Below are 20,388 nucleotides of genomic sequence, written 5' to 3' on the forward strand. Positions count from 1 at the left end.
CATGTTCAATTGTGGTGGCCCACATAGCAGTTTCCTTTCATCTATTCCCCAAGGCCACACCTACTCATTGGTTTATTCTGCAGTCTCTCTCCCTAAGTCATTAGCTGTTATTTTTGATATTTTACCAAAAATCCCTCTAAAAAAAATGGCTATATTTCAATGTCGGTGGAGAAGTGAGTAATTCTACAAACAAAAGACAGTTCCCACAAAAAAAATCTTTCTACCTATCACATTTGGCATTGAAAGCAGCTTATTTTCATTAATTTCTGCTAGCCCTGCAATTGATAGAAAGGGATTAGAATTAACTGTCTATTTATGAAGGTTGCTTTTATCTTTACTTTTATCCTATTCTTGGACTCTAACCACGTTATCATTATTGATTTTTGAAAGGTTATTTCGCTATTTTATTGGATTTTTCTGTCTTCCTACTTTCTCTTACTAATTTCTTTCCCACCAAAAGGCACCTACATGTGCCACACCTGATGTGTTTGAATGATTTTCTTTCATGTTTTTATTCTTGATAAACATATGGCTTTGTTAAACATGTGCATGTGTGAAAGTGTAGCATTGTACTTAAGCTGCTATATGCATCTCTTCTTCATTGCTTTTAATGTTGCATTGTGCTTGTTCCTTTTCTTTTTTTTTTTCTTTTTTTTTTTTCTTTTTTTGAGACGGAGTCTCTCTCTGTCGCCCAGGCTGGAGTGCAGTGGCCGGATCTCAGCTCACTGCAAGCTCCGCCTCCCGGGTCTACGCCATTCTCCTGCCTCAGCCTCCCCAGTAGCTGGGACTACAGGCGCCCGCCACCTCGCCCGGCTAGTTTTTTGTATTTTTTAGTAGAGACGGGGTTTCACCGTGTTAGCCAGGCTAGTATCGATCTCCTGACCTCGTGATCCGCCCGTCTCGGCCTCCCAAGCTTGTTCATTTTCTTCCCCCTTTGAGTGTAACCTATGTTGACGCTGTTCCTTACTGCTACTAATGGTGCCGCTATGAGCCTTGTTAGTAGCTCATGACCCTTTATGGAATTCTGCCCATGTTTCTTTAATGTGTATGTTCAGGAATAGAATTTCTAGGTAATAGACATACATAATTGTCTCAGTCATTTCAGACTGCTATAAAAGAATGCTATAGACTGGGTAGCTTAAACAATAAACATTTATTTATCACAGCTCTAAAGGTTGGAACCGAAAAATCAGGGTGCCTCTGGTACCAATTTACTGTATTAGTCCATTTTCATGCTGCTCATGAAGACATACCCGAGACTGGGAAATTTAGAAAATAAAACGGTTTAATAAGCTTACAGTTCCTCGTGGCTGGGTGCCTCACAATTATGACGCAAGTTGAAAGGCATGTCTCACATGGTGACAGATAAGAGACTTATTAAATTACAAATTCATTCTCTTTGTTGGTTATAGGACAAATTCTATCACCTATATAATGTTATTAAATTTATTTTTGGCAGTTTGTGTTTTTTTTAAGGAATTGATCAATTTTTTCTATATTTTTGTATTCATGAGAATACAGTTGTTCACAGTATTCTCTTATTATCTATTTAATACCTGCAGAATCTGTAATGCTAGTTCCTGTTTCATCCCTGATATTGTTTATTTGTTGTCTTCTTTTTTTTTTTTTTTTTTTTTTTTTTTTTTTTTGAGACGGAGTCTCGCTCTGTCCCCCAGGCTGGAGTGCAGTGGCGCGATCTCGGCTCACTGCAAGCTCTGTCTCCCGGGTTCCCGCCATTCTCCTGCCTCAGCGTCCGGACTAGCTGGGACTACAGGTGCCCGCCACAGCACCTGGCTAATTTTTTGTATGTTTTAGTAGAGATGGGGTTTCACCGTGGTCTCGATCTCCTGACCTTGTGATCCACCCGCCTCGGCCTCCCAAAGTGCTGGGATTACAGGCGTGAGCCACCGCGCCTGGCGTGTTGTCTTCTTTTTTTTTTTTAAGCTGTCAGTTGTGCTAAAGTTTTACCAATTTTGTTGACGGTTTTAAAGAATAGCTTTTGGTTTAATTGATTTTCCTATTTTTGTCCTGCTTTTCATTTCATTGATTTTTTTTTTTTTTTTTTTTTTTTTGAGACGGAGTCTCGGTCTGTAGCCCAGGCTGGAGTGCAGTGGCCGGATCTCGGCTCACTGCAAGCTCCGCCTCCCGGGTTCCCGCCATTCTCCTGCCTCAGCCTCCCGAGTAGCTGGGACTACAGGCGCCCGCCACCTCGCCCGGCTAAGTTTTTGTATTTTTAGTAGAGACGGGGTTTCACTGTGTTAGCCAGGATGGTCTCGCTCTCCTGACCTCGTGATCCGCCCATCTCGGCCTCCCAAAGTGCTGGGATTACAGGCTTGAGCCACCGCGCCCGGCCTGATTTTTGTTTTTATCTTTATGATTTACTTCCTTCCGTTTGCTTCAGGTTTATTATTCTCTTCCTTTTCTATATTCTTTAGGTAAGAAATTAGATCTCCAATTTGAGACATTTCCTTGTTTCTAATGTTAGCATTTAATGGCATAAATTTCTCTCTCAATACAACTTTAGCTGTATTCCACCTGTTTTAACATGTATATTTTCATTTTTATGTAGTTCACATATTTTTTATTTCCCTTGAGACTACTTCTTCACCCATTAATTATTATAAATTATTTAGAAATGCATAATTTAATTTCCAGTTGTTTAGTTTTTTGTATTTCATTATAGTTGCTTCTTTGATTCCATTTTGGTCATAGAATGTGTTGTCTACACAACACATTTCAATTATTTTAATTATTTATCAAGAATTTCAATTATTTTAAATTTGGTAAGGTTTGTTTTATAGTCCATCACCTGGTCTATCTTGAGACATGTTCTGTGGACACAGGAAACAAATATATATTCTGCTGCTGTTCAAGGAACTGTTCTATATGTGTCAATTAGATACTGTTGATTGTTGCATTGTTCAGTTATTCTATTCTTGAGGATATTATGTCTACTACAAGTTCTGTCAGTTGCTGAGTGTTTAAATCCAACTGTAATTGTAAATAAGTCTATTTCTTCATTCATCTCTGTTAGTTTTTGCTTCATGTATTTGAAAGCTCTATTGTTTGGTTGCTACACATTCAGTATAGGTATATATTTGTGGTGGATTGATACTGGTATAATCATGTAAAGTCCTTCTTTGCCTTTATTAATTGTCTTTGCTGTGATATTTACTTTATGCCATATTAATATAACTATTCCTACTTTTTATTTTTAATCGTGGTAAAATACACCTAACATCAAATTTCTATCTGAACCAATTTTTATTGTATAATATTGTACAATTGTGTTAAGTATATTCACACAACAAATCCAAGAACTGTTGTCGTATTGCAAAACTGAAACTCTATTCCCATTACACAACTCCTCAATTCCTCCTCTTCTAGACCCTGACAACCACCATTCTACTTTTTGTCTCTTTGAATTTAATTATTCTAATTACTTCACATAATTATAATTTTACAGTATTTGTCTTTTGGTGACTGGCTTATTTTATCTATCATAATGCTCTCAAGGTTAATTTATATATAATGCCAGAATTTTATTCTTTGAAAAGGCTGAATAATATTTTATTGTATGTATATACTTCAATTTGTCTATCCATTGATGAACCCTTGTATGCTTCTATTTTTTGCTTATTGTGAGTAAGGTTGTTATGAACATGGGTGTACTGATGTATCTTCAAGACTCTGCTTTTAATTATGTTGAGTATATACCCAGAAGAGGAATTGCTGGCTCATGTGGGAATTCTGTTTTTACATTTTGAGGAACTACCATACCATTTTTCATAGTTGCCACACCATTTTACATTACTACCAACAATGCACAAATGTTCCCCTTTTTCTACTTCTTCACCAGCACTTTTTATTTTCTGTTACTTTGATAGTAACCATCCTAATGGTTGTAAAATGGTATCTCATTGTGATTTTTATTTGTATTTACTTAATAATTCGTACTGTTCAGAATCCTTTAATGTGTTTATTGGTTGTTTGTATATTTTCTTTCCAGAAATGTCTATTTAATTCCTTTGCCTGTTTTTAAGTTAGGTTGTATTTCATCGTTAAGTTGTAGCTCTTTTCATATTCTGGATATTAACCACTCATCAGTTATATGCTTTGCAAATTTTTCCCCTATACAGCAGGTTGTCTTTCACTCTGTTGATTGTGTTCCTTGATCCACTTAAGATTCTCAACTGTCATACACTCAAATGTATCTATTTTTTTTGTTGTCCCTTATTTTTGTGGAATAGCAAAAAAAAATTCATATCTAATAACAGGAAGCTTTTCTTCTATCTTTTGTTCGAAGGGGTTTAAAGTTTTAGCACACACATTTAAATCTTTCATCAATTTTCAGTTGATTTTTGTATATAGTAAGGGTCCAATTTCATTCTTCTGCATGTGAATATCCAACTTTCTCAACGTCATTTATTGAAAAGACTGTCTATCCCCATTAAGTGGTCTTAGCACCCTTGTCAAAAATAACTTGACTGTATATATGAAAGTTTATTTCTGGCCTTTCTATTCCATTTCACTGGTCTATGAGACTGCCTCTATGCCAATACCACACTGTTAAATTACTATAGCTCTGTAATAAGTTTTTAACATGAAGAAGTGTGACATCTCCAGCTCTGTTTTTCTCAAAATTGGTTTGACTATTAAGAATCCCTTTAGATTCCATATAAATTTTAGAATAAATTTGGTATTTAAAAAATCATTGGAAAATTTGATAGGAATTACACTAAATTTGTAGATCTCTTTTGCTGGCATTGCCATCTTAACAACATTAATTATTCAACTCATGAATATGAATGTCTTTCCATTTATTTGTGTCTTCCTTAATTTTGGGGGTCAATATTTTGCAGTTTTCAGTGTACAAGTATTTTGCCTCCTTGGTGAAGTTTATTTCTAAGTATTTGTTTCATGCTTTTATAAAATGGAATTGTTTCCTTAATTTCTTTTCCTTATTGTGTATTATTCACATAGAGAAATGCACCTAATTTTTTCAAGCTGATTTTATGTTCTGCGACTTCACTGAATTTGTTGATTCATTCTAAAAGAGTTTTTGTGTGCATTTTTAATGTTCTCCATATACAAGATCTTCTTATCCAATTGTTAGTCACTCTTGCTTTTTAAAATAAATATATTCAAGGCATATATTTTCCATTGTTTTACTTTCATTCTATCAATGTCACATAGTGTGTTTATTTTAGACAGCATAATTTTTTTTTCTTTGATACAGAGGTGAGATTCTTTTGCTCAGGCTGGAGTGCACTGTCTCGATCTCAGCTCACTGCAGCCTTCCCCTCCTGGGTTCAGGCAATTCTCCTGCCTCAGCCTCTCAAATAGCTGAGACTACAAGCACCCACAACCATGCCTGGTTAATTTTTGTATTTTTAGTAGAGATGGAGTTTCACCATGCTGGCCAGCCTGGTCTCTAACTCTTGACCTCAAGTGATCTGCCTGCCTTGGCCTCCCAAAGTGCTGGGATTACAGGCATGAGCTAATGTGTTAGGCCAGACAGCATATTGATGAACCATTTTTCATCCACACAATTAGTTTATGTCTTTTAATTACTATACAAAGACTATTTACTTTTAAGGTAATTATTTGTATTGATAGTAAAGCTAAAGTCTGTCATTTTATTTATTTGCTTTCTGTTTATGTTTCCTGCTTGTCATTCTTCCATTTTTCTTTGCATACCTTCCTGAGACTTACCTGATATTTTTTTAGAGTTGTAACTTGACTGACTTACAGTGTTTTTGAGTGTATCACACTGTATAGTTTTCTTAGTTGTTACACTGGATATTATAATATGTAGTTAATCACAGTCTACAGGTATCAAGATTTTACCACTTTGAATGAAGTGTAAAATCCTTACTTGATTTACATCTGTTTATCCTCCAACATTAAAAATATAATCATATGAAGTATTTATATACATTGAGCAATATGTGAAATATTGTTTTAATTTTTGCTTCACCATAAAAATATAACTTAAGAAACTCTCAAGGGCAAGGATATTATATGATATTTATGCCCATTTTTATTCATGCTGATGTTTTTTCTTTTTAAAGTTCCTAGCCTTCTTTTATCATTTTCTGCTTTATAGATCTTCCTTTAGCCAATCCTTAAGAATAGATTTGCTAGCAAAAACATATAGTTTTTCCTCATCTGACGATATCTTATTTTCCTCTTTATTCCAGAAGAATATTTTTGCTGGAAACAGAATTTATACTTGGCAATTTTTACAACACCTGAAATGCCCAATTCCACTTCAAACTGGCCTTCATAGTTTTAGAAGATAAATTCATTGTCATTCAAATATCTGTGTTCCCATAATAATGTGTATTTTGTCTCTGGCTGCTCTGAAGACTTTTCTTTGTCTGTAGATTTGAAACCATAAATTATGATATGTCTTGGCATGTTTTTGTGTGTGTTTATTCTATTTGGACTTCTCCTAGGCTCCTGAATCTGTTGGTTTATGTGTCCCTGTACATTTGAGAAGATATATGCGCTATTTCTTTAAACACTTTTTGGTTCCACTTTGTCTCTGATCTCTTTTTGAGATACTGATGATATAAATTTATTTTTTTTGTCATCCCACAAAGTGCTAAGTAGCTTTTCATTTTTGTTTTTAATTTGTTTTCTTTCTGTTTCTCCCATTGGGTAAATACTATTGATCTGTCCTCAAATTCACTGATCCTTTCCTTGTCATCTTGACTCTGGATGAGCCCATTCAGTGAGGTTTTTATTTTTATTTTTTTCCTAATTTCAGTTATGGTATTTTTCACTTCTATAATTTTCATTTGTTTTTTTATAACATCTTTTTTGTGGAGTTATTTAAAATTAGTAGCTGCTTTTTGAAGTATTTTTGTGATGGCTGATTTAAAGTTCTTGTCAGTTACCCTCAACCTATGATTCATCTTATGTTGGCCTCTGTTGATTTTGTGCATGTTCAATTATTGGATGGGCCCTACCAATACCATTCAGCTCAAATTTGAATGCTGACTCCCATTGTCTTATTAAAGACATATGGAGGAAAGCCTTAACTCTCTGCTTAGCCTTGCCGATATCTTCTCATTGAAAGTGGGTCACTAACTTATACCACCACCTTGCCTCCGAAAAGAAGGGTAAGTTCAGCTCCCTGATGTGTCCTCCTGTCCCCAAGAAGGAGATAAGTAGAGGGCTGACTCTCACTGCTTTGTTGCTGCTTTTTGGGTATGGAAACTAAACACCCTAGTGAATACAGCTGACACCAAGGGAGGGGAAGGAAGGTAGTGGAATGCTAATAAACCTCATCTTTTAACACCCCATTCTGCCTCACTGATATCAGGCAGGTATAGCAATTCAGCTTCCCAGTGGGTTCCACTAACTCCAGGGGTGATTAGAAAGTGAACAAGTCAACTGTTTTGTTCAGTCTCATTGATGTCTGGTGGGATTAGAAGCTCAGCTCTCCGCTAGTCCCCACTAAGAAAAATGAGTGGTGGTGAAGCATAATGGTGAATAATTACACTGCCTTGCACAGCTTCATGAAGTCTGATTGCTACCATATGAGTTTAGAAGCTCATCTAGCCTCTGAGTACTATTGCCATTACATACACAACTCTGTTGTTTGGAGAATTGTAGTAGAACCCATTTCTACCAGCCAGGAGATGCAAGATCAACTGCCCCTGAGTTTCAGTAACACTACCAAGACAAAAAAAAAAAAATCACATCTTGATTTGGGATGTATATTGGGGCCATTCTTGCATTGCTATGAAGAAATATCTGAGGGTGGGTAATTTATTTTAAAAAGAGGTTTGATTGGTTCATGATTCTGCAGACTGTACAAGAAACATGGTGCTGACATCTGTTTGGCTTCTGGGGAAGCCTCAGGAAGGTTTTACTAATGATAAAAGGTGAAGCAGGAGCAGGCACATCACATGGTGAAAGCAGGAGCAAGAGAGGCGGTGGGAGGTGCTCCATACTTTTAAACTATTGGATCTCATACAAACTCATTATCAAGAGGATAGCATCAAACCATGAGGAATCTGGCCCCATGACTCACACGCTTCTACTGGCCCCCACCTTCAACACTTGGGATTACATCCCAACATGATATTTGGGTGGAACAAATATCCAGACTATATTGGTGGGGTCCAGGGCTGGGTGCAAGATTAGCTGCCTTCTTGACTTCACTGAAATTGTGTGTCTGGAAGAGAAGCTTTTTCTCTGGTGTTTGGTGGGAATAGGATGGGTGTTGCAAAATGTTTTCTGCTATGTTGGGCCATGCCTTTTCTGGTGTTCTGGTTAAGGAAAATAGGTTTTTCATCATGATTTTTCTCTTTGTGCCTGTTGCTGGTACCAGATTGGAGACTGCTGTAGTACTCTTTTAAGATATACGAAAGCTAATTAGAAAACTCATGGTAATAAGTGCCATGTTGTTCCTGAAGTCCCAAAGTCCTCTTTGTATTCTGCCACATTCTTCTTTCCACATTTCAAAATCTTCCTATGCTTGCATGTTATGTACAGATATTTTTACCTTATTATCTTCTGGCCAGAACCAGACTTCTTCCTTCCTATTCACTGCTAAGTAGTATTCCACTGTAGAGATTTATCAGAATCTTTAAAAATCCAATCACTAATTGACAAACTTAAGTTTTTTTCTAAGCTTTGGAAATTATAATAAAGATAAAAGAAATATTCTTGTACAGATATTTTCATATATTTGCATAATTATTTCTCTTCATCATCCAGGATTGAGTTATATAATTCATAGCAAGTATATATTTAACTTTATAAGAAATGTTAAACTTTTTTCCTGAGTAGATGTAGCATTTCATAATTCCACCAACGATGTTGCTCCACATCTTCATCAGTATTTGGTAGAGTAATCAGTATTTGTTTTTTTGGATTGTTAGTTTTTTATTGTTGTTGTTCATTGGTTTGTTTTTAAGCATTCTAAAATATTATTGAACATGATTTTTATATTTTCAATTTTTGAAACTTTTTGCTTTATGGCCCATATTATGGTTGATCTTTGTGAATGTTACATGTGTACTTAAAAAGAATGCATATTCTGGTGCTATTGTGTAGCTTCATCTAAAAATGTCAAATAGATTAGAACCATTGACAAGGTTGTTAGGTCTTGTATATCCTTATTATGTGCTTCCTACTTGTTTTTATCAGTAACTGAAGGAAGAGTCTTTAGCTCTTCAGCTGTAATTGTGGCTTTGTCTATTCTTCTTCAATTGTATTAGTTTTTCATTCATGTATTTTTAAGCGTCATTGGTAGGTGCTTAAATGTTTAAGATCATTATGGTAAACCAATCATGGGTAAACCAATGGTTTTTATTCCTATGTAATACCCATATTTCTCCCTAGTAATATTCTTTTTTTAAAAAAAACCTACTTCGTCTTATATTAATGTGGCCAATCCAGTTATTTTTTAACTTGAGGTTTTATGGTAAATATGTTTCCATCCTTTTAATTTTAAACTATCTACATCTTTATATTTAAAAGAACATTATTCCATATAACCATTAGTTATGTCTTATTCTGTGTCCCATCTGGAAACTTCTTTCATTTAAATTGGGATATTTTAACAATTTATATGTAATCCAGTTATTGATATAGTTGGATATACTTCTACCAACTTACTTGTTGTTTTCTACTTGTTCCATTTGTTACTTGATCTTTATTACCATTTCTGCAGATACTAAATGAATGTTCTTTATGATTCTGCTTAAAGTACACTCTTAGCTTATTGTTTATACCTATGTTTTTAGTTATTTTCCTAAGTTTTACAATACACACAATTAACATATCACAGTGTATATTCAAATATTATTCTACTTCATATGTATCAGTAGCAAGAAAGACACCATGTAGATCCAGTTTTTACCTGTTATTATTTGTGTTATTACTTATTTGTTTTATTTGTATAGCTAGAAAGTCAGTTAATTTTAGTAAAATTAAACATAAGAAATAATGTTTTGTATAATGATATTATTTTTATCTTCTCTGGAGGTTTTCATTTCTTTCTTTACTTTCTTTTTTTTTCTTTTCTTTTTTTTTTTTTTTTTTGAGATGGAGTCTCGGTCTGCCACTTAGGCTGGAATACAGTGGCATGATCTCTGCTCACTGCAACCTCTGCCTCCGGGGTTCATGCAGTTCTCCTGCCTCAGACTCCCGAATAGCTGGGACTACAGGTGTGTTCCACCATGTCCAGCTAATTTCTGTATTTTCAGTAGAGATGGGATTTCACTATGTTGGCCAGGCTGGTCTCGAACTCCTGACTTCAAGTGATCCACATGCCTTGGCCTCCTAAAGTCCTGGGATTACAAGTGTGAGCCACAGCACCTGGCCTGGAGCTTTTTATTTCTTTGTGTAGATTCAAATTTGTGCTTGATATCATGCTCCTTCTGCCTTAAGAACTTTCTTTATCATTTCTTGTAGTACATCTCTCCTAGAAGAAAATCTCTCAGCTATTTTTGTCTAAAAAATTTAATTTGTAATTTGTTTATCTCACAATCGCATCATTCTCATCGCTCAGACTGGAGCACAATAGTGCGATCTCGGCTCACTGCAATCTCTGCCTCTTGGGTTCAAGTGATTCTCCTGTCTCAGCCTCCCGAGGGGCTGGGATTACAGGCACCCACCACCACACCCAGCTAATTTATGTATTTTTAATAGAGACAAGGTTTCACCATGTTGGTCAGGCTGGTCTCGAACTCCTGACCTTAGGTGATCCGCATGTCTTGGCCTCCCAAAGTGCTGGGATTACGGGCGTGAACCACCGTGCCTGGCCAAAATTCAATATGGATCTTAAATGTTTGCATGCACATGGTAAAAAAATAAAATCACCATCTCGTGATTAAAATTAACTTTTGGAGTGAAAGATCTGTAGAGAAGATTATTAAATATTTCTTTATAAATTGATAGTTTTACTGAGCATTTACTATATTTGATATGAAAATTAAATAGAACATTTTATATTTAAGTAACTTGCTATGAAATGTTAGGCAAATCATTTAGGGTAGGATGATTTCCACCGTTTTCACAGAAAATTTTCACAGATAATTTACGGATAGTATGAGTAATACAGGTAATATTAAGAGCAATATTAGTAGTAATGGTCTTAATGGGGATTAGGATAAAAAATATAAAAAGAATAAACACTGGCTCCTTTGCTTGCGTGTAATATGCTAAGAAACTTCATGCAAAATTGCTCATTTCACCATCACAACAAACATGTGGCATAAAACTACTATAAATTAATGCTACAGATTTGTGATGCAAATCAAATGAGTTGACATATTAAAATACCTTTGGGGCTGAGTGCAATGGCTCATGTCTGTAATCCCAGCAATTTGGGAGACCAAGGCAGGTGGATCACCTGAGGTCAGGAGTTCGAGTACAGCCTGGCCAACATGGCGAAATCCTGTCTCTACTAAAAATACAAAAAGAAATTGGTCAGGTATGGTGGTGTGTACCTGTAGTCCCAGCTACTCAAGAGACTGGGGCAGGAGAATCACTTGAACTCAGGAAGTGGAAGTTGCAGTGAGCCGAGATTGCTCCACTGCACTCCAGCCTGGGTGACAGAGCGAGACTCCATCTCAGTGAAAAAAAAAAATACCTTTGGAACCTGAAAAAAAAAAAGAGCAGCAGGAGCCATTATATTATTACTACATAGGAAAACAAAGCAGATACAGTATGGCATGTTGATTTTCTGTTTACAACCTACTACCTAAAAGTAAGCAGGTTCTACGAGTAATTCTTTTTGGATAAAATTAACTACCACTATGAAATTACCTTGTTCTAACCACAGATACACACACACAAATGCATGCACATATTAACCTATTTACACACAAAAATATTTAGCCTCTTCTGTTGAGATTTGACATGTGTTTGTTGAACTATGTGGAAGGTTTCAATATTAGGGTACAATGCAGTTAATTTTGTTACTAGGGAGCTGTGGAAAATAGGTTGGTTTCCATATATTTATACAGAATAATGCATATATTTCCTATGATTTTTCTATATAGTTCTGTTTTCTGGAAACAGCTATAGAATTTTCACTAGCAATTGATAGTAAAACAATATTTAAAAATATAGAAACAAATGTATTATACTCACATTGTGCATAATGTAAAAGTTAAAGACAATTATTTTACATTTGCCAAAATTTCCCTTCAGTTAAATAATGATTAGAAATATACAATATCATAATAATATTAAAAAGTGATTATTGGCATTTATTTAATGCTTATTAACCCATCAGTTTTATAGTTTAGTAGCCAGTGGTGGATCATTTTATCTAATCTCCACAAATCTCTAACAATATTAATTTTATATTATGTTGTTTTGAATACTGAATTAGGTATAATATTTAAAATACTTTCATAAACTTAGAGGTGAGAGATATACTGATGCTGGTAAATTACAATGTTTGTATACCTACTAAATCAAAATAATGGAAATCAAATTGTGATTTCCTTTTCAAAGATACTTAACCAATGCCCCAAATATTAGATTTTCAATACTCTTTCCTATTAATTAAGGTAAATTTCCCTCATTCAATTGTCTAAGGTTGATGCCTAGTGGTTGACAGGAATTCAAGTGGCTGCCAAATACAGGCAGTTGTTCCAGTCCATGGGTAATTTTTAGTTAGCCTCCACATAAAGTTTGAATGAAAACCTCATAGATTTACTGTTAAAATGTACTGGTAAGAGGTTTGACAATAGATGGAAGTTAAGTATATGATGGATCTGTAATATACACATTTTAAAATATGTCATTAGATAAAATTGTAATAAAGAGTTATAACAAAACAGAATGAGCAGATAAAATGCTATTGAATAAATATGAATTTCACATTGAAAAATCAAGATTCCATTTAGCAACAATTAACTCTTCCTATAAGAAATTGCTTATGGTTTCCAGAGGTTAATTTTTAAATCTACGTTGAATAAAATTCATGAGGTAGATACTTGGAATCAAAATGGGATGTGAAGAGAAAACTATGTATGCAATGAGAGATTATTAAGTGTTGCTTTATAAACCACTATTGCATTTCAATGCATTGACTATGAAATATTAATTTTTATATAAAAATATAAATAGAAAAATATATTTTTTCTGAATCACTTTCCGTGAGATATTAGCAGCTATTTCAGGCTCTAGAAATCCTAAAATTCTCCACCCATGAATATTCCATAAGTAGAACCTAGTCTTTTATCCTTGGTTATAGTAATGTCAGTGGTAGCAGCAGGAGGCACACAAATCCTGAGAACACAGGGGCAGGTCCCAGGTGAAACCTGACCTTCAAACTGAAGATAGTTTAAAGCTTCGTTACAAGTCCCAGATAAATCCATGGACTGGATTTAGAGTCTCTCTTCCCATTTGGCATGCTTTCCTCTGATTGATCCCTATGCTTTACCTATTTTACATATACGTATCCTTCCCTAATTGATATTTTACAGTCATGGACATCTTTAAGTGGTGCCTTTGTTTTAGATGCTTTTGCATACTCACAAACCAATCAGCACACACTCCTCCATTCTGAGCCCATAAAAGCCCTGGACCCAGCCACACTGGGAGAGAGGCTTCCCAACTTCAGATGGGGTACCACAATCACGTTCTCCCTCTGCTGAGAGCTGTTTCATCACTCAATAAAACTCTTCTCCACCCTCCTCACTCTCCACTTGTCACCATAATCTCATCCTTCTTGGACAAGGGACAAGAACTCAGGACCCTGCCAAACTTGGGTACAAAGAAGGTAGTAACACCATAGACCACCCCCCTGTTGATGCAAAACAGCTGCCCCATGTGACAGGAAGCAGCAGCAAAGCCGAGCCAACCCCAAAGCTGTGGGCTGGAATGGGGCTATAGGATTGACAAAGCTGTTAACATGCCCCCATTCAATAGGCTGTAAACAGCAAGACTAAAAGAGCTGTTAGCACACTGTAACACCCCCACTGGGGCTGTAGGATCACAGGCATTCCTGTTTGGGTGCCACTATGTTCCCCTTGTTGGGACACTGGAGTCCATCACGAGAATCACTTGCAACCTGCCTGGTTCAGCCACAAGCCCCGCACAGAGCCTGCTCCTGTGCCACACTTGGGGCAGCCATCTGGACCCCACACTCACTCACTTACATACCCCCTCCAGCTGGGGGCTGAGTGCGCAGTTGTGGTGGCTGTGGAATCCACGCAGAAGTGCACGCCAGGTGAGGCCCAGTGGGTCAAGTGGGCAGGGTGCTTCCTGTGCTGAGCCCATGCCTGAGAGTGGCCCAGGCAGGGGTGTTGCCAGCCACAGACATCTCTGGCTGGCAAAGTGGCCCTGAAAAAAAATCTGGCATCATTAGCATATTTCAAAGTGTTCCTTCCCTTCTGTAGTCTGTTTCTTCTAATCATTTTCAAAATTTTAACTTAGTTTAATTAGGTCCCATTTGTCAATTTTTGTTCTTGTGTTTGCTTTTGAGGACTTAGTCATAAATTCTTTGCCAAAGCTGAAGTCAAGAAGGGTAATTCCTAGGTTTTCTTCTGGGATTTGTATGGTTTGAGGTCTTACATTTAATTCTTTAATTCATCTTGAATTAATTTTTATATATGATAAGAGATAGGGGTCCAAGTTCATTCTTGTGCATATGGCTAGCCAGTTATCCCAGCACCAATTATTGGATAGGGAGTCCTTTCCCCATTGCTTATTTTTATCAAATTGTTGAAGATCAGATGCTTAAAATTATAAAAATAAAGAAGTAAATAAGTAAAACAAAATTATTTCATTTTAAATTGACAGATAATACCTTTGTATATTTATAGGGAGCACAATGTGATGTTTTGATCTATGTACTATCATAGTACATAGACAAATTGTAGAAAAATACAATCAAGCTAATTAACATATCCATCACTTCACTAACTTATCATTTCTTTGTGATGAGAACATTAAAAATGTATTCTTTTGGCAAGTCAACACATTATTATTAACTGTGATCACCATACTGTGCAATAGATTATTAGAACTTATTCCTCTAGTCTGAAATTTTGTACCCTTTACCAACATTTCCCCTTCCTCCATTTCTCCTTTGACAATCCATTTCTACGCTGTTTCTATGAGGTGGACTTTTTCAGAGTCTACATATACGTGAGATCATACAGTGTGTGTGTATATATATGTATAAATATATAATGTATTCCATATGTATAAATGTATATATGCATATAAATATTATACATGTATATATGTAAGTGTATATATACATGTATATAAGTATTATAAATATATAATGTATTCTATATGTATAAATGTATATATGTATATAAATATACATGTATATATGTAAGTATATATATACATGTATATATACACATATGCATATATATATAAATATATTATCATGTATATATATTATTTTGTGTGTCCTCTGATCTCCGTTTTCCTTGGTGGAAGTTCTTCTCAGATGTCTAGTGATCCTTGATTGTCTGCTCATGATTAAAGTTTAAGGATTGGGAAGTAAAATAATGTTTGGAAGTTCTGAGTTTGCAGCCTGATTGGTGAAACTTTAATTTTACTGTAAAATTATCTGGATTTTTTATTGAAAAAATGCTATATTTTGATATCTTCACCTCATTATTTTTCATCTGAGCACACTGTACTAAGAAGAGTTTTCTAATCTTCTGTTTGAATGATAAAGATCTAGCTGGCTGCTAGAGATTTGGAAGCAGGACTGGGTGAGGATTGAAAAATAAGAGAGCCAGAGATTCTTAGCATTCAGCGTTCAGTATGCACATGGCCCATAGTCATTTAACATTCTCTCAACTATGCCTGGCATTTCCCACTTCAGAGACTTTCTAATTTACTTTACCCAAAGAAAAAACCTCTAGGTTATCTTCTCTGGTGGGGGAGACCGACTCCTAGGGATATATACTGGATGAGGGAATCTGGAGGTCTGAAGGTTTTTCAACAGTTTTTTTCTTTTCCCTACACCTTATTTCAGCCTCTTTCTTTCATACCTGATTCTACAGGTACCTGGGGCTAACATTTCCTCACTCCTTGGGGATTCTGTAATACAAATCTGGTTGTTTTTCAGCTTTCCCAAGGCCTGCCTGAGAGTCAGTTTTCTTAGTCCTTTTAAGTTAATTATCACTGATTTGTTTGCTTTCCAGCTGCTGAAATGTCTTTGCTGTTTTATTCTCTCCTGTTCTCTCTGTCCTTGTGGATCCTAGTTGACTTTTCAGATGAAGGGAAGTTAGATGTGTATATTCAATCTACTCTCTTATTATTTTCTGCCTCGGGAGTAAAGTACTAGGAATTTATATATTTAGGGAACCTGGAATAGTCTTCATGGCACAAATTCAAATACATAGACCACAGTTAATCTGGAAATGATATACATCTGAATTCTTCAAATTGAATCAAAATATAGACACAATGAAAGAAAATAAATCATTTTTTATTTCTCTCAGTTTCTCATTTATTCCTTAATAAAAAATGTGAAGGCCTGAAACTTTTATTTTTTATGTAGTCTATACTTCTGATGTCCATAAAATAACTAAAAAACCTTTAATTCCTGTTATAGTCAATACTGAGTGTCAACTTCATTGGATTGAAGGATGCAAAGTATTGATCCTTGGCATGTCTGTGAGGGTGTTGCCAAAGGAGATTAACATTTGAGTCTGTGGGATGGGGAAGGCAGACCCACCCTTAACCTGGGTGGGCAGCATCTAATCAACTGCCAGTGAATATAAAGCAGGCAGAAAAACCTAAAAAGGCTAGACTGACTTAGCCTCCCAGCCTACATCTTTCTTTAGTGCTGGATGCTTCCTGCCATTGAACATAGGATTCCAAGTTCTTCAGCTTTGGGAATGAGACTGGCTTCCTTGCTCCTCAGCTTGCAGATGGCCTATTGTGGGACCTTGTTATCGTGTGAGATAATACTACTTAATAAACTCCCCTTTTTATATGTGTATACACACACACACACACACACACACACACATACTAATAGGAGAGATATATATATTTATCTCCTATTAGTTCTATATATCTCCCATTAGTTCTGTCCCCCTAGAGAACCCTGACTAATACAGTTCCCCTTCTGGCAATAGGCTTGTCACTCCAAATAATTCCAAGTGAGGCAGCTTTGAAAATTACTAGGTATCCATGGCACATTTTGGCATAAATTGTGGCATAAATTGAGATTATTGGCTTTATTCAAAACCAAGAGAACAGACCTAAAGGAGCCTCTCAAGTGAGACTGAACAGGCCAAGAAGCCCAAAGTATAGTATCCAAAGAAATGAAGTAAGATAGAAGTACATTGTGCATTCTAAAAGAGTAATGAGAAAGTTTTTGCCACCCATGTGCTTCTTTTCTCTAGTACTTTATTGCTTTTTGAATATTTCTCGGTATGTAGGGTATCAAAATAGTATTTCAGCCTTATATGCCCTAAATGAATTACACTTAATACAACATTAAACATAAGTAAAAGTATTTGTCAACATGGAGAGCTCATTTATAAAGTCCATAAAATATGTTTTGTGCACATTGTGTAAACAAGTCCTTTAGAAGAAATAGAAATAAAAATGGGAGCCTCAAATTACAGTTTCAGATCTGGAAAAGCTTAAAATATAGGTTAGGTCCGGGGACATAGCCAGAGGAGATATATATATCTTGAATGTAAGAGGAGGAGGCTCTGTGGAAGAGTATAGGAAAATTAAAGTAACTGGAATGATAGTGGATCCATTTAAGAATAACTGACGTCAAAATTGACCTTAGTTTCTGCAGTTTCACTCATTTATTTAATCAATATTTAGTAAGTGCTTGTTCATGCTACACTCTGTGCTTGGTGTCTGGCATAGAGAGGTGAAAATAATCATTACTATTTTCTACTGAATGTATCTTATGTAATAGGAATTGTGGTAGACAAGTTATTAAGGTGCCCCGTCTCATTTATTCCTCATAAGAACTTTTGAGTGGGAGTCCTTATTGCCCCCAATTACTTCTCCAATGTTGGTCAGCTGGAGTCCCCATAAAAAAACAGAACCCATTCCAACTAGGATAATTCATGAAGGAGAGTGGATGTTTAAAATGGAACCATTTACACATTATATAATTAATCATATAACTAATTATAAATTATATAAGAAGCTACATGGAACACTGCAGGAATCCTGGTGTTACTAGTGGCAAAACTGTCACCATCTCAAACATATAAAGACCTTGGAGAGGAATTGTATAAAGTTAAACTCATTGAAAGGAGCACTACTAGACTGTTGAGTGACACAGCAAGTGTGGCATTTCCTACCTTACAGAAAGATAGCCAAGGGAATAGATACTTTGATCTCACTTTCCTCCCTCCTCCAAATCTCATGCTTGGGATTTGGCATTAACCAAACTCAACCAAAAACCAGATGTGCCTGTTGATGTAATTCATACCAGTCAGTCAATCTGAACAGAGAGAGTGATGGGGAGAGGTGTAGAATAGAGATGGAGAGACCTACAAAAGCTATCCAGCACGCCAGATTATGCAGTAAAGGGCAGAAGAGAACTTCAGTGCAGATGTAAATGGTTCCAATGCCTATGTGTTTTTCATTGAGCATTTCAATCTTACACATTTCTTCCTTGATAATCTGGTGGGATAGACAACAGTTTTAACAGCTATAATACACAAATAAAATGAGCAAGATTAAGAAAATTGATACTTTTGCGACATGCCTATCAATAGCTTATAAACTTCCAGTTTTAGTTCTTGCTGTGGCTTTACATCTTACCAGGATCCTGGAGTCCCCTTTAGTCTGAAGCTTCTATGTCACAATGGCCCAAAGATGAATCAAACAACTCAAGGAGCTCACAACTGAGTGTGAGAGATATATATGAAGACAAGTAACTATAATACAAGTGTCCAGGTCTCTAGATGTGGCAAGTCCACTGCCTTGTGATATCATAGAAGAGCAAGCGATTCAAATGACTGAAGGTTGGTGGAATAAGGAAAGGTTTCATAGAAGTGACATTAAAATAAGCCTAGGAGCATCAACAAGTGCTCAAGGCTTAATGGACCTGAAATTCTAGAAATTTTGTTAGGAAGATGTCAAATCTCAGTTCATGCCTAATACCAATCAAATCTACCTTGTACGTTTCAAATCTCAGGCTAAAATCTGATCTGCAAGCAGTTGGTTTATGGGGGACATAGAGGAAAGAATTCTGAGAATTGCCAGTGCATTAGGCTTCATCTAAATTAAAACAATATTATAGTAACAGCTTTTATTGCTTTTGGCAACACATTTTCATCTTTTATTAAAAACATTAATATGTTTTTCTCCTGACAAAGACCACGTGTCACCAAGATAAAATTTTTTTTCACAAAATGCATTTTAGTGTTTCGGAACTTTGTGGAACTAAAATGAAAGCAGGACTGGAAATGTAATCCTCATTCAAGAAAGAGTACAATCTGTATCATCAAATTTCATTATTTACATGGAACGATACATTAATTGTTCCTCAATATGTTCTTGGAATTTGTCCAAAAAGCACGACTTTAATACAGATATTAGCAGAAACACTACTTATGAATCAAGTGGAAAAGGAATTCTTTTTTTTTTTTTTTTTTTTTTTTTTTTTTTTGAGATGGAGTCTTGCTCTTGTCGCCCAGGTTGGAGTGCAATGGCGCGATCTCGACTCACTGCAACCTCCACCTCCCGGGTTCAAGTGATTCTCCTGCCTCAGCCTCCCGAGTAGCTGGGATTACAGGTGCATGCCACTATGCCAGGCTAATTTCTGTATTTTTAGTAGAGACGGAGTTTCACCATGTTAGCCAGTCTGGTCTCAAACTCCTGACCTCAGGTGATCCACCCGCCTCAGCCTCCCAAAGTGCTGGGATTACAGGAGTGAGTCACCACGACCAGCCAGGAATTCTAGTTTTGACTCCCTTCTAAGACTTTGGCATACTAGTTAGCATATCTTAATTATGACAGAGTAAGTCTAAAAGCATATAAGCATCACTCATGGTAAAAACTCAAAGATCTATCACTTAGTGAATACTTCATTAAATTGTTCTTTGAGAATAGGGTTTTCAACAATGAGAATATTTTTCTCTCATTCCTTTCCAATGACTACTATAGTTTACGTTAGCGGAACCCAATCTACAGCCTTGGTAAAAGCATTTAAAGAAATATGAAAATTCCTGTTTGATGAAAATATTTTTTAAATAAAGTCAAATTATTTTCCATACACCTTTAGAGCTGAGCAGGTTCTTTTGTTTGACTGGTTCAATACTTAACCAGTTATTGCTGAGTAAATTGAATTCCTATGAAGGGAAGTGACTTTAGTAAGATCATCTTTCTTATTTTGTTGCTTTTACTTCCTAACTTTAATGTAGATTTCTATCTGGCCATCCCAGTTTA

This window comes from Macaca fascicularis, chromosome X (genome assembly GCF_037993035.2).
Source record: "Macaca fascicularis isolate 582-1 chromosome X, T2T-MFA8v1.1".
Classification (NCBI taxonomy): domain Eukaryota; kingdom Metazoa; phylum Chordata; class Mammalia; order Primates; family Cercopithecidae; genus Macaca; species Macaca fascicularis.